Here is a 14,451-nt window from a genome sequence, read left to right as displayed (position 1 = left end):
TCAGACATTTTTGCACTGGGCCTCGGTTGCGCTACGAACTATAAAGCACATTTGGAACTGAAAGTAAACGCGCAACCGAAATTTTTCAGAGTGCGCAATGTTCCCCACGCATTACGTGATGAGGTCGCAGAAACATTACACGATTTGGAATCTCAAGGTGTAATTGAACGTGTGCAGGCTTCTCTCTGGGCATCACCCTTAGTAATTTTGCCAAAACCTTCCGGAAAATTGAGACTTTGTGTGGACTTCAAGGCAACAGTGAATCCACAACTAGTGACTGCAACTTTTCCTTTACCCCGCCCGGAAGATCTTTTTGACAAACTGTGCCCGGGTAAATGTTTTTTGAAGTTGGACCTAGCAGATGCGTACTTGCAAATACCGGTGGACGAAGAATCCCAGCGCGTTTTGGTGGTTAACACGCATCTTGGTTTGTATCGATTCAAACGACTGCCATTCGGGTGTGCATCCGCCCCTGCATTGTTTCAGCAATATCTACAAACTGTTTGTGCGTCGGTCCCTACAGCAGCAAACTATCTAGACGATATTTTGATCTCCGGAAAGACGGAAGAAGAACATTTAGCCAATCTCAGAACATTATTTCAGGTCTTGCGACAAAATGGTCTTCGCTTGCGGAAGGACAAATGTGTGTTTTTTGCTCGTGATTTGCCATATCTGGGACATGTACTTAATGCCCAAGGCATACATCCCAGTCCAGAGCACCTCCGTGGCATACAAGATTTGCCTTCGCCGCAGAATTTGAAGCAGCTACAGAGTGTGCTGGGAAAAATCAACTATTACCATAAATATGTGTGCCACGCCTCTTCCATTTCAGCTCCGCTTCATCGCTTACGCCGTAAAGGTGTTCCGTTCGTCTGGACGACGGAATGCGAACGCGCCTTTCGCCAGTTGAAATCGGCGTTGCTTTCCAATACTTGCCTTACGCGATTCGATCCCCAGAAACCCCTTTTGTTGATGGTGGATGCATCGGATTTCGGGATCGGTGCTGTGCTTGCGCACAAAGGTGGTTCACACGATCGCCCTATTGCCTTTGCGTCTAAATTGCTCTCGTCTGCGCAACGAAATTATTCACAGATCGAGAAAGAAGCATTGGCTCTCGTATTTGGTGTTACAAAGTTTCATGATTTCTTGTATGGTCGTCACTTTACCATCATCACAGACCACAAACCTTTGACACCACTTTTTCATCCGACCAAGCCTGTACCTCCACGTACAGCGCAGAAATTCATTCGATGGTCTATTTTCCTCTCGCAGTACCGCTACGATATCTTGTATCGGTCCACTGCTAAGCACGGAAACGCCGATGCGTTGTCCCGTTTGCCTGTTGCTGAGGATAGAGCATTCGATTCCTCCGAACTTGCTTGCATGTTCATTGATTCGGAAACCGATGACGTGGTCGACTCGTTTCCGATTGATTTTCGTCGGGTAGCTACGGCCACAGCTGCCGACCCTGTCCTTGCTACCGTTCTGCGTTTCATTGCTACTCAATGGCCCTCATCAAAGTCACGGATCGGGGATCCGTTGGTTCGCCAATTTTTGGTCACAAGGAGAGACTTTTTGTACGACGTGGTGTTTTGCTGATGCGTTCTGATAATGATCAGTCCAGGGTCGTGGTCCCCCGTTCGTTACAGTCCTCTGTCTTACGGCTTCTCCACCAAGGACATTGGGGTATAGTGCGAACGAAACAACTTGCTCGTCAGCACTGTACTTGGTTCGGAATCGATGCCGCGATTACGAATATGTGCTCTTCTTGCATGGTGTGTGCCGAACAACAATCAGCACCACTGCGGAAATTCTTTGCATGGCCAAAAGCCACTTCCCCTTGGCAACGCTTACACATCGATTTTGCTGGTCCATTCTGGAATGCTCGATGGTTGGTTCTGGTCGATTCATTCAGTAATTTTCCTTTTGTTGTCCGGATGTCATCCACGACGTCTTCTGCCACAATCCAAGCGTTATCCGCTATCTTTTGCATTGAAGGTCTTCCACAGACTATTGTTTCCGACAATGGCCCACAATTCATGTCCGCTGAATTTCAGTCATTCTGCAAGGCCAATGGTATTCAACATCTGACGTCCGCGCCGTTTTCGCCACAGTCAAACGGTGCCGTTGAACGTTTGGTCAGGACTTTCAAGTCACAGATGTTGAAGCTGAAAGAGTCGCATTCTCGGGAGGACGCGTTACTGCTCTTTTTGTCCTCGTATCGCTCTCAGCCCCGAGATGGTCGCTCGCCGGCTGAGTTGCTTCACGGTCGCCCTCATCGCACCGTGATGTCTTTGCTACATCCGCCGCATCAGGTTCCTGTGCAGCGGCAGACACCTGCTTTTGCTCCAGGCGACGTTGTCTACTACCGCAACTACCGAGGTTCACGGCGTTGGCTCGAAGGGCGAATTCTTCGCTGACTCGGCCGCGCGATGTATCTGGTTTTGGGGGCCTCTGGTGAGGTGCGTCGGTATCTCAATCAGCTGCGCCTCTGTCGTCGCACGGGATCTGCCGCTCCCCGTCTGCTTTCTGCGACGGTACCGTCCGGTCAGCGCCCGGGGGACCCATCTAATGGCTCGCCTCAGCCCCAGGTGTTACCGACGCTGCCTTCTATTTTGCTCCATGGCGACGCGCCGCCACCGCCGCCGCCTGTTCTCCCGCCGGCGACGCCCGCAGTGGACGCGTCGCTGCAACCGCCAGGCGCCTCCCTGGGTCACGCGCCGCCGATCGCTTCCCGTGACCAGTTGTCCTCCGACATGGAACTCTTGCCCGCTCCGGACCATATGTCGTCTTCGCCCGTCGGGTGCCCCGGCCCGATGGAGGTCGATCCTTCGGCCCCTCCTGTCTCTCTACGGGCGCATACACCGCATGCTGGCGTGCACCCTGGAGCAGGTTTTCAGGCGTTCGAATGGCAGGGTGCGGGTGGCACAGCCTCGCCTGTTGTTAGGCTCCCCACCTCGTGGCATACGCCAACATGGGGTCCTCTCCACGGCGGGCGGACGCCTTTTGCCACAACCGTCCGCCGATTTGCGGGGGAGGAATGTGGTGTCACCGCCAGACACCACACTTGCTAGGTGGTAGCCTTTAAATCGACCGCGGTCCGTTAGTATACGTCGGACCCGCGTGTCACCACTATCTGTGATTGCAGACCGAGCGCCGCCACACGGCAGGTCTAGAGAGACTTCCTAGCACTCGCCCCAGTTGTACAGCCGACTTTGCTAGCGATGGTTCACTGACAAATTACGCTCTCATTTGCCGAGACGATAGTTAGCATAGCCTTCAGCTACGTCATTTGCTACGACCTAGCAAGGCGCCATTACCAGTTACTATTGATGCTGTAAAACATGTACCGTCAAGAGCGATGTTCACCAATTATCGATTAAAGTTAAGTATTCCAGCAGCTACGTACTTTTTTTACTAGTCTCAATTCCTTTAACTGTTCCAGACCTCACGCCAGCCTGCATGAGCTAAAACGCGTGCCTTTCGGCTTCCTGTCCTAGTGGGTTGGCTGTCTTTCCAATCCACAACACTATATACATTGAGCTTCTGTTCGTGCACACTTTATTCCAATGTACAGTCACAGTGATATTTTCAAGAGAGATTAATTTTGGTCATGAAAGGATTTTTTGAGAAGCCAGTATTACTGGAGTTTTTTGCTACTGACAAGATGTAGATGACATGTAAGAGCCATCGATTATGGAAAGAATACGAATCACAGTTTGAGGTACCAATCATACCTGCTATATACATCGTAGACTCAAGAAAACACGAAACTTTTACCTGTATAAAACACCAGTGTTTGCAGATGACAGTTTCATTTCACCAGTTTGGAGATGGGCGTGCATGTGTGGATGTATCTGTTGAGCAATAAGCATGAATGATTTTACAACGATTGCTTCTCTGCTGTTGAAATATGTGATGTAGATGTGAGATGAATTTTCTGGCTTTACGAAATAGTGGAATGCAACTGCCCCAATTAAAATTCGTTTCTCTACTTATTACTCTCTAGACTTACCTGCACTTTAGTCTTTGTATGAAATATGATCGTAATTGAATTTTTCTCTATTGCAAATATAGGATTAAATTTCAAACAGATTAACTACAGCCCAAGAATAATCGTGAACGTAATAAAAACGATAAAATTACGTTCAAACTCGGGAGTGCATAGGACATAGCGACATACCCCAGAGGTTACAACTTCAAATTCACATTTTATTACAGTCTTTCACATAGCTGTAACCAAAAAAAACTTGTTAATTACAAAGGCTATTACAAACGGGCACAACACGCTCCTCATTCCTCACATTATACCAACAGCGGCCGCCTGCCGAATCATGAACACACTGATCACAGGCTGGCTAAAGAAACTTGTAAAACAAGAAACGAGCGTACGTGTAACAACAAACAATGATTTCACCAACCCACAACCGGCCCTGAGATCGGGATTGCTCAAATTGACGGCAATAACTATAACTAATAAATTATTTTCATAAGTAATAAAACTTTAGAACCCCACTTTAAATTAAATATACATGGCGTCGGTTAATAGCATCGCAAAATTACTGAGCAGTTGCTTTACTTGAAAAAGTCAATAAACTCTAGCAACAGTGGTCCAATGACAATCAGTGAAATGTTTTGATGTGATGAGCTAATGGGTCAGTGACTGCAAACTTAAGGTTATTAAACACTAGTGTATTTCGATAAACTCGGCCCGCTTAAGGTAAATGAATGAAATGGAAATCACACAAACCCTTTAAAAGAAACTCAAATACACATACAGAAATGAAACACCTATTTTTGAAAGGCAACCAGCCCATCGACATATCGAATTCACATAAGGCTAATAAAGCACTGTGCTGTTAGGAGCAGGGTAAAACTAACTGAACAATTGAAGCACAGGCAATGAACAAACTTTTACAGACTTGCACATGCTCACCCACAACGTGCCGAAGTAAAGCTCAGTTCTGTTCAGGATTATAGAATAACTTTCCATCAGCGCAGAACGCCTTCCCAACGTGACAGCAACTAAGAGGCGCTTAACACTGATCGTATTCCAGTTTAGAGAGCCACAAAAATGCCCTCCATGTAAGCCCTTACAGGGCGACTTCATAACACATCACAACATTTCTGGGCTTCCACTGGCGTCTGCTACGAGTTTAAAGTATACTTCGGCACCACGTTGTATTGTGATTGCCGTAAACTGGCCTTGACGAGGCACTACAGTGCACTCGTTGATAAACCACCACATTCACCTACTTGTCCACTTGCTGTCCCCATCGGTCCGCGCTTTCCTCGACGCTGCACACTTGCCACCTCGCAGCGAGCGATACATCGAGGAGTGACAGCAAGTCTCTCTGCTGTCGACTTTACGGATCATCTCAAAGTGATAGTGAGTAAGTAAGCTAGAAATTTATAAATATCTGGGTTTATAGTAGTGTAGATATGTATGTGTGTATGTATAAGTGTAACCAGTGTACAGGATGGTCAGAAGTAGTCTGAAAAGCTTGTAAGGGTGTTATAGGGTAGATTTTGCTTGGAAATAATTGCTAAGAAAAATATTCGATACGTTGAAAGTTACACAATCAGACCATTGCATGCGCGAATTCAAGTGGTCCACCAGATACATTTAATGTCAGTTGTTCTCATAGCGTGAATGATAGCACATAAGACTGCTCAACCTTTGATTCGGTTTCGATCCTTACTACCGTCCCATTTCTAATTTTTGTATCGCTCTTTTGTTCACTTTTAGGAAAAGCAAACGAAGGCTGTCTCTGGCGGACTGTTTGAATTTGCGGGCACAACCACGTTATTGGCTAACCCCAATGCTTATTAACTCATAACCAAAACAAGACAATGAATTTGTTCTTAAGAATTATTTCTAGGCACAACATACTCTGTAACAACTTTACAAGCTTTTCAGACTGTTTCTGACCACATTGTATAGGTACATAATGAATGTGTTCCTAGTTGTGTTATTTTGCTGTATGTCGAGTGTAAGTTAAAAAATATGTTCAACTATGCCAGTTATTTATTGCACGACCTTAACACAGTTTGAGAAACAATGTTTTCGAGCTTGCTGTGTTTTACAAGGCCAAAGGGAGTTTGTAGGCTGGACACACGTGAGTGTTTCACATATACAAGTATTGCATCAAAAGTAAGGTTGCCATAATTTTTACAAATAGAAAACATTGTTTATAGTTATTAATTTATACAGCGTTGAAAAGCTTACACTTTTGTCTATTTTACAACACAGCATCCATTTTTTTCGACACACTTTTGAAGACGGTGCTCCAGCTTTTGTATTCCTAAGTCAAAGAAGTCTCCTGCCAACCCACTGAGGAAGCGTGTGAACTCTGTTCGGACTTCATTGCCGCTGTTGAAGCGTTTGCCACTTTAAGTGTTCCTTTAGCTTGGGGAAGAAGTGATAATCGTTGGGGGCTAATTCTGGGCTGTATGGAGGATGGGGCGTAACAGCCACCCACGTTGTGGGGTCAAGCGTTGTCGTGAAGAAGCACTACTACCTCCTTCAGTCGTCCTCTCTGGCGATTCTTGATCGCTGTATAGAGTTTGGTCAATGTTTCACAATATCTGTCTGAGTTTATTGTCGTCCCAGGTTGCATGAAATCGATGAGGTGTACCCTCTTCCTATCCCAAAACACAGTCGCCATAACCTTTCCTGCCAACTGCATTTGTTTGAATTTCTTTGCTGGTGGTGAACCGGAGTGATGCCACTGACGAGATTGTTGTTTTGTTTCAGGGCTGTAATGAAACACACATGTTTCATCTCCCATGACAATAGAGTCCAACAACTTTTCCTTCTTGCCTCCCCCCCACCCCCACATTGTTGAAGAAACTTGCGTCAAGGCGTTGCTCGTTGTGTCCATCAGTCAGCATCCAGGGGACCCAGCGAGCACACAGCTTTCGATAACCCAACGTTTATGTTAAAGTTCTTTCAGCCGTGGCATGGGAAGATTAAGGAATGCGTTCAACAAGTTCACGGACAGTGGCCGATCTTTGAGCAGCTCACTGTTGATCTTCTGGACAGTCGCATCCGAAACCGGCGGTCTTCCACTCTGTTCTTCATCGTGAACTTCCATGCGACCCTCAGCAAAAGGCCTGCACCATTTGAGGACGTGATGAATGGACATGAACACCTGACCATAAACCTCAGTCAGCTGCTGATGAATCTCCATGGGCGGTAACTTCGTTGCATGAAGAAACCGGATTACTGCTTGAACCTCGCACTTGGCAGGAGTGGCCATCAACACTTCCATCTCTGACGGCTTCCAAGCCAACACTGAGCGATGTAGCGAATCGCAGGTGGGCGGGCGGCTCGAGAGTGGGGGGAAGCACTGCACACGCCACTCTTGTTGGATTTAGCCTAGCTTAGCACCTTCCCTCAGGGCTTTAGCTCATTGGGAACCTTACTTTTGGTACAACCCTCGTAGTTCTCCTTGAGAAAAACTCGGTTTTTCCAAACACACACTGGCAACTTTGAGTTAAAAAGATATTATAAAATAAAATGACTACAACTCTTGTATCTGAGAATATATATAGTTCTTCATTATATCGACTGAGGACGGCAAACTGCTAATGTGATTTAAATTAGCGATTTGTGTAGGCATGGCACACAACCTGTTGCTAAAATTCCCTACTTCACACCCTAAGAAATGGGTATTTTTTACTTTGTAAAGTAGACTGTCTTCTTCCTCAGGATTCAAGCTATCTCCATATCAGATTTCATCAAAATCGGTTGAGTGGTTTGGTCTTGGAAATGTAGCAGACAGAGCTACTTTCATATTTATACCATTAGTAGAGGAATCACCACCCAACAAACATTGAAACTGACTTACAGATCATAAAACAGTAGCAGCTTATAACAAAAATTAACTACAGAAGAAAACTATCAAATCCAAAAAGCAATAGCCCAAGGAAATAAAGTACTAAATGAATTCTCATCACTGTGCAATAAAACCCTCTCTGTCACAATTGGAGAAATATGGAAATAACACTAACACCAAAACTACTCAGCAAATAAAAAAAAAAATCTCTCTCTCTCTCTCTCTCTCTCTGTCGCAGTCCTGAAAACACACACACACACACACACACACGCACACACACACACACACACACACACACACACACACACACACACAGAAACCAAACACCACAAACGCCAAATACACTTCGGAGTTGCGCGCCTCACCCACACAAACACGCCACGAAACAAGTGAATACTACACAGCTATAACATGTAATGGTGGCGATAGCTCTGCTCATGTTTGAAAATTCATAGAAAATGCGTTGTCAAACGACCATAATCAACAGAAGTCAGCGTATTCACCTCGCCAAAACGTATAAGAAAACACTGCAACGCCAATGCCGTAAGTTACACACAAAAACCATGATTTAGACTCATTTCTGTTCGTAAATGCATAATAAACCGAAAAATAAAAATTACGTTTTGCTGTTTGCAGATGACAAGTTGTAGATTGTGTAGCAGACTAGCTACCAACATGAATACCCAATAGCTTACTGTAAGGTATGTAAATTAACGCATACATCCACTATTTTGCCAATTAAGCTGTAACTACACTACTGGCCATTAAAACTGCTACACCACGAAGATGACATGCTACAGACGCGAAATTTAACCGACAGGAAGAAGATGCTGTGATATGCAAATGATTAGCTTTTCAAAGCATTCACACAAGGTTGGCGCCGGTGGCGACACCTACAACGTGCTGACATGAGGAAAGTTTCCAACCGATTTCCCATACACAAACAGCAGTTGACCGACGTTGCCTGGTGAAAAGTTGTTGTGATGCCTCGTGTAAGGAGGAGAAATGCGTACCATCACATTTCCAACTTTGATAAAGATCGGATTGTAGCCTATCGCGATTGCGGTTTATCGTATCGCGACACTGCTCGGAGACCATGGCTGCGGTTACCCTTGACGCTGCATCACAGACAGGAGAGCCTGCGATGGTGTAGTCTACGACGAGCCTGAGTGCACGAATGGCAAAACGTCATTTTTTCGGATGAATCCAGGTTCTGTTTACAGCATTATGATGGTCGCATCCGTCTTTGGCGACATAGCGGTGAACGCACATTGGGAGCGTGTTTTCGTCATCGCCATATTGGCGTATCACCCGGCGTGATGGTATGGGGGCCATTGGTTACACGTCTCTCTCACCCCTTATTCGCATTGACGGCACTTCGAACAGTGGAGGTTACATTTCAGATGTGTTACGACCCGTGGCTCTACCCTTCATTCGATCCCTGCGAAACCCTACATTTCAGCAGGATAATGCACGACCGCGTGTTGCAGGTCCTGTATGGGCCTTTCGGGATACAGAAAATGTTCGACTGCTGCCCTGGACAGCACATTCTCCAGATCTCTCACCAATTGAAAACGTCTGGTCAATGGTGGCCGAGCAACTGGCTCGTCACAATACGCCAGTCACTACTCTTGATGAACTGTGGTATCGTGTTGAAGCTGCATGGGAGCTGTACCTGTACACGCCATTCAAGCTCTGTTTGACTCAATGCCCAGGCGTATCAAGGCCGTTATTACGACTAGACGTGGTTGTTCTGGGTACTGATTTCTCAGGATCTATGCACCCAAATTGCGTGAAAATGTAATCACACGTCAGTTCTAGTACAATATATTTGTCCAATGAATACCCGTTTATCATCTGCATTTCTTCTTGGTGTAGCAATTTTAATGGCCAGTAGTGAAGAACTTTAGACATAATGTAATAAACAACATACAGTACATCAGGTCGTTAATACATATTTCAATTATTGTGAACTGTAAACAAATGATGTTTAACATTTTACAACAATTATGCATTCACAATTGTAAATATTTTGTACCAAAAGTTTATCTAAATGTTAACATGTAACAACAATTTTACAGTAAGAAAGTAAAACGAGCCCACTGAAGATAGCACAATAAGTGCTGAAACACGTCCGGGTAAAACGACACTGAAAAGGTTTCTTGCATAAGGCGGATCTCCTCGTCCTATGTAGGTGAATAATTAGCTACAATGTTACGTGTTACTATCACTCACGTACAGAACTATTGGCGATAGTCCTAACTGTGTCACTCTGCGACAGTGATCTGTAGAAATGCTTTCCGCATCGTCGAGATCCTGATTTTGATCCATACAGCAGTAAAGACTTTAAACTGCAGCCTTAAAAAATGCCTCTCGGTCACTAAAGATAGAGCAAACCACGGAATGTTCCATAAAAACATTAAATCCTGCCTCGCCATATAGGACACAACACAATATGCAGTTGCGTGAAACCTTTCGTACATTTGGAAGCATCTCGTGGTGCTGTAGTCCCGCAGAAGGAAGCTCTTCAAATGCATTTCGCGGCAAAGCCGGGAAGTGAAGCGGGAGCGCTGGGGCAAGCCTGGCTTTGGGCCACGCCTGCGGAAATCAATTTCGTCGTGCTGCGCAACTGTGGCGTCTCCACAAAGGCTGCCGGCTGCGCTAGGGAAGGCAGGAAGGCAGGCCGCGAGCCCGGGGCCCGCCGCCGCCGCCGCCGCCCTGGGCGACGCGACGCCCGTCCTCCATTGTAACCGGCCGGCGAATGAAAAGGCTTCTCGACAGCCGCCTCAATAGGCCCGTCTCCTCCGTGAATTCATTTGTTAGCCGCTCTGGACAAGGGCTGACCACCGCTGTCCGTGACTCGCTGGCTGCCACCTCACCTCCCACGCAATGCCCCGTCTCCTGACACGTATTTTTCTCGTGCCTAATTAGCAGTGCAGAAACTGGTTAGCGTTGCAGAAAAATTCCTAGGAAGGCATGATGCTTGAGACATGTTCTGCTAATTTCATTGACGACAGGTCTGCAAAGCTAAGATGAAGCACCTGAAGGAAGATTCAAATGGCTCTGAGCACTATGGGACTCAACTTCTGAGGTCATAAGTCCCCTAGAACTTAGAACTACTTAAACCTAACTAACCTAAGGACATCACACACATCCACGCCCGAGGCAGGATTCGAACCTGCGACCGTAGCGGTCGCGCGGTTCCAGACTGTAGCGCCTAGAACCGCTCGGCCACTCTGGCCGGCCCTGAAGGAAGAAACTGGGTATCTACGTCTACAATCTGTATTCAGTATAACACCTTCCGGCAGGCATGGACAACTTTTGGTGTACCGCGGACCTGACTGACATACTTACTTAAGCTGACGGGTAGCCTCATCGCGTGACGTAATCAGCAGTGTCCCTATCTCATACCATCAGATGTTCATGGGGCAACGCACCGACATGAATGCCGCCCATTTTTGAAAGTACATTAATTTTATGTTCACCCCATCTTAAGATGTTTACATCCATTTACGCGTCATGCACATTGTTTCTTTACTTTGTTTAAGACGTTTGACAGTGGCTGTCCTAAAACTTCCGTTGCAAAATTTTGCAATACCGTTAGTAAAGAAAGAATCTTAACATCTGAATAGCCGGCCGCTGTGGCCGAGCGTTCTAGCCGCTTCAGTCCAGAACCGCGCTGCTGCTACGGTCGCAGGTTCGGATCCTGCCTCGGGCATGGATGTGTGTGATGTCCTTAGGTTAATAGGTTTAAGTAGTTTTAAGTCTAGGGGACTGATGGCAGATGTTAAGTCCCATGGTGCTTAGAGTCAACATCTGAAGATGGGATACCAAGGAACTTGAAATGTCGACATGGAAAAATTAACGCCTATAAAAATAGCTGGTTGCAGGTAATTAACTTCAATTTCAACATTTACAATGTTCTAATGCGTCCACAATGGACAAGTATTATTTACTAATGTTAATACGAGAAAGAACAGAAAAACGGAACTGAGGCAATGAGATAGCAAACCCACTCGACAAGCATTTGGAAATAACTTGACGATTTTTGACCAAAGGTAGGCCATTTCAGTGTTTGAAATTTAGTCTCTTAATATTCAAAAGCACTATTAGTCACCTTTTTTTTAAGTATGTGTCCATAAATAATTTTGATGACTGATCGCATAGGCCTGTGTTGTTTCTGTAACACTAAATGAATTAAACGACCATTTCTTCTTCCATCTTGAAAAGTTTATACGTCTAAATCGCTTGAAGTGAGCATGCATCGGCTATATTGTACAGAAGCCAAACTGGAAAAATGCGAGCAATTGAATATCCGAAAACGTCTCACGGGCAGAGTACAATGCGAGCGCCTCGCTGTCTCTCTGCGAGAATTTCTGCCGCGGGTTGGACTGAAATGCCGCCGGATGCCCAATCGTGTCTTAAGGCATGCGGCGGAGGGTACTTCGTGTACCACTGTCACATTTCCCTTTCCTGTCCCAGTCGTGAATGGTGCTTGGGAAGAACTGTTGTTGACAACTCTCCGTATGAGCCCAATTACTCTAATTTCGCTTGTATGGTCTTTCGCCTAGATATACTGTATGTGGGAAGAAGCAATGTACCGCTTAACTCGCCCAAAAATGTACACTCTCAGAATGTAAACAGTAAACCACAGGGTGATGCACACCGCGCTCTCACTTCTGTCCTTGCAGTAGGACGAGCGCCTCAGAAGTAAACCTACCCAAAGGATACACTTCTATTTTGATAGGCTTTGAATATGCTATAATGCAGAGCAAAATGAGCGACACATATTTTTAATACGTTCCCATAGACGTGTGGGCACTCCTTGAAAATTACTGAATTCATGTTCCTGAATGAATACCTTTGAAACAGTAACAGATATTTAAAAAAACTTCAAATAAAAGTTCTATCGTTTTTAATGTACGTTACCGGGACGCACCCATATTTGTCGAAAGAGTAGTTTTTTTCGGTGTGATGTTTTTGGTTTGTGGGGCGCTGAACTGCGCGGTCATCAGAGCCCGTACAAAGTCCCAATTTTCACACAGTCCAATTTTTTCATATTCCAATCTAACCACCGCCACGATTGATGAAGATGTACTGATGAGGACAACTGGAACATCCAGCCCCGGGCAGAGAAAATCCCCCACCCGGCCAGGAATCGAACCCGGGACCCCGTGATCGAGAGGCAGCAACGGTAGCAACTAGGCCACAAGCTGTGGACAATTTTTTTCGAAATCTCCTCCCCCCTCACTATTTTGCTTATCGTTTCAGCATTTGATGAATAGAGAAATGTGTAGTATTGTTAATACCAAATTGAGTCATGCATGACTAAGTGGTGTTCCAAAGACACATTTGTAGAAGTAAGCTAGATAATATCCATATCGCAGTATGCGCATGAGATCAGCTTCAGTGTCAGTTGTCATGTTGGGTTGTTTAATAAGGCAGGTAAATATATTCTAAATGTATGTTCTACATGTATTGTTCCATACATATGTATTCTTTTGGTTTTCTTTTTATTTTAATTTTGTGTTCTATTTGCGTCTTCTTTTTACATTAGCTTTTTTTGGTTTCAAGTTGTAACATTTTCAGATTTGATTACTTTATATTTGAAATTGTGTGTACACTGTTGTTGTTGTATTACTGTAAATCTATAAAATAGTGAGGAAGTGCAACACTGTTCAGGTAAAAAAAAATGCTGAATACACTGAACTTGCACATCACGCACAGGGGATTTCGAAAAAAATGACTGTTTCAGCAAATCTGGATGTTCAGTTTTAATACACATCAAAAGGACAGAACTTTTATTTGAAGTGTTTTCTTTTTATTCTTTACGGTTTCAGTGGTATTCATTCAGAAACATTAAATTTAGTTTTTCTCAAGGGGGTCTTTCACACCCTTATCGGCCGTATGGGCAAACACAAAATATATGTGTCTCTAATCTTGCACTTCAGTTCAAATATTCAAAGCCGATCAGAACTGAAGTATGCCTTGGGTAGGTTTACTTATCAGTAACGTGCTCACGCTCGCTAAACAAACTTGTGACGAAATGCTCTGCTCATTTTTGGTTCTCCTCTATGTCTTCTGTCAGTCTCTATGTCTTCGTAAGCGACTCAGACTGACGAGTAATTTTCAAGTGTCAGCCGAACGAGGCTTTTGTAAGCCACGTCCTTTCGTAGATGGATCACTCTTCCTAAGATTTTTCCAATTAACCGCAGCCTCGCATCTGCCTTTGCTACCGTTATTTGTAGGTAGTCATCTGTAGCATCCCATTCCATCGATTTCGGTGCAACACAGTCCATCTGTTGTTGTTGTTATGGTCTTCAGTCCTGAGACTGGTTTGATGCAGCTCTCCATGCTACTCTATCCCGTGCAAGCCTCTTCATCTCCCAGTACCTACTGCAACCCACATCCTTCTGAATCTGCTTAGTGTATTCATCTCTTGGTCTCCCCCTACGATTTTTACCCTCCACGCTGCCCTCCAATACTAAATTGGTGATCCCTTGATGCCTCAGAACATGTCCTACCAACCGATCCCTTCTTCTGGTCAAGTTGTGCCACAAACTTCTCTTCTCCCCAATCCTATTCAATACTTCCTCGTTAGTTACTTGAT

The sequence above is a fragment of the Schistocerca cancellata genome, chromosome 2 (assembly GCF_023864275.1).
Source record: "Schistocerca cancellata isolate TAMUIC-IGC-003103 chromosome 2, iqSchCanc2.1, whole genome shotgun sequence".
NCBI classification, from domain to species: domain Eukaryota; kingdom Metazoa; phylum Arthropoda; class Insecta; order Orthoptera; family Acrididae; genus Schistocerca; species Schistocerca cancellata.
Note: the sequence above shows the minus strand (reverse complement) of the source record.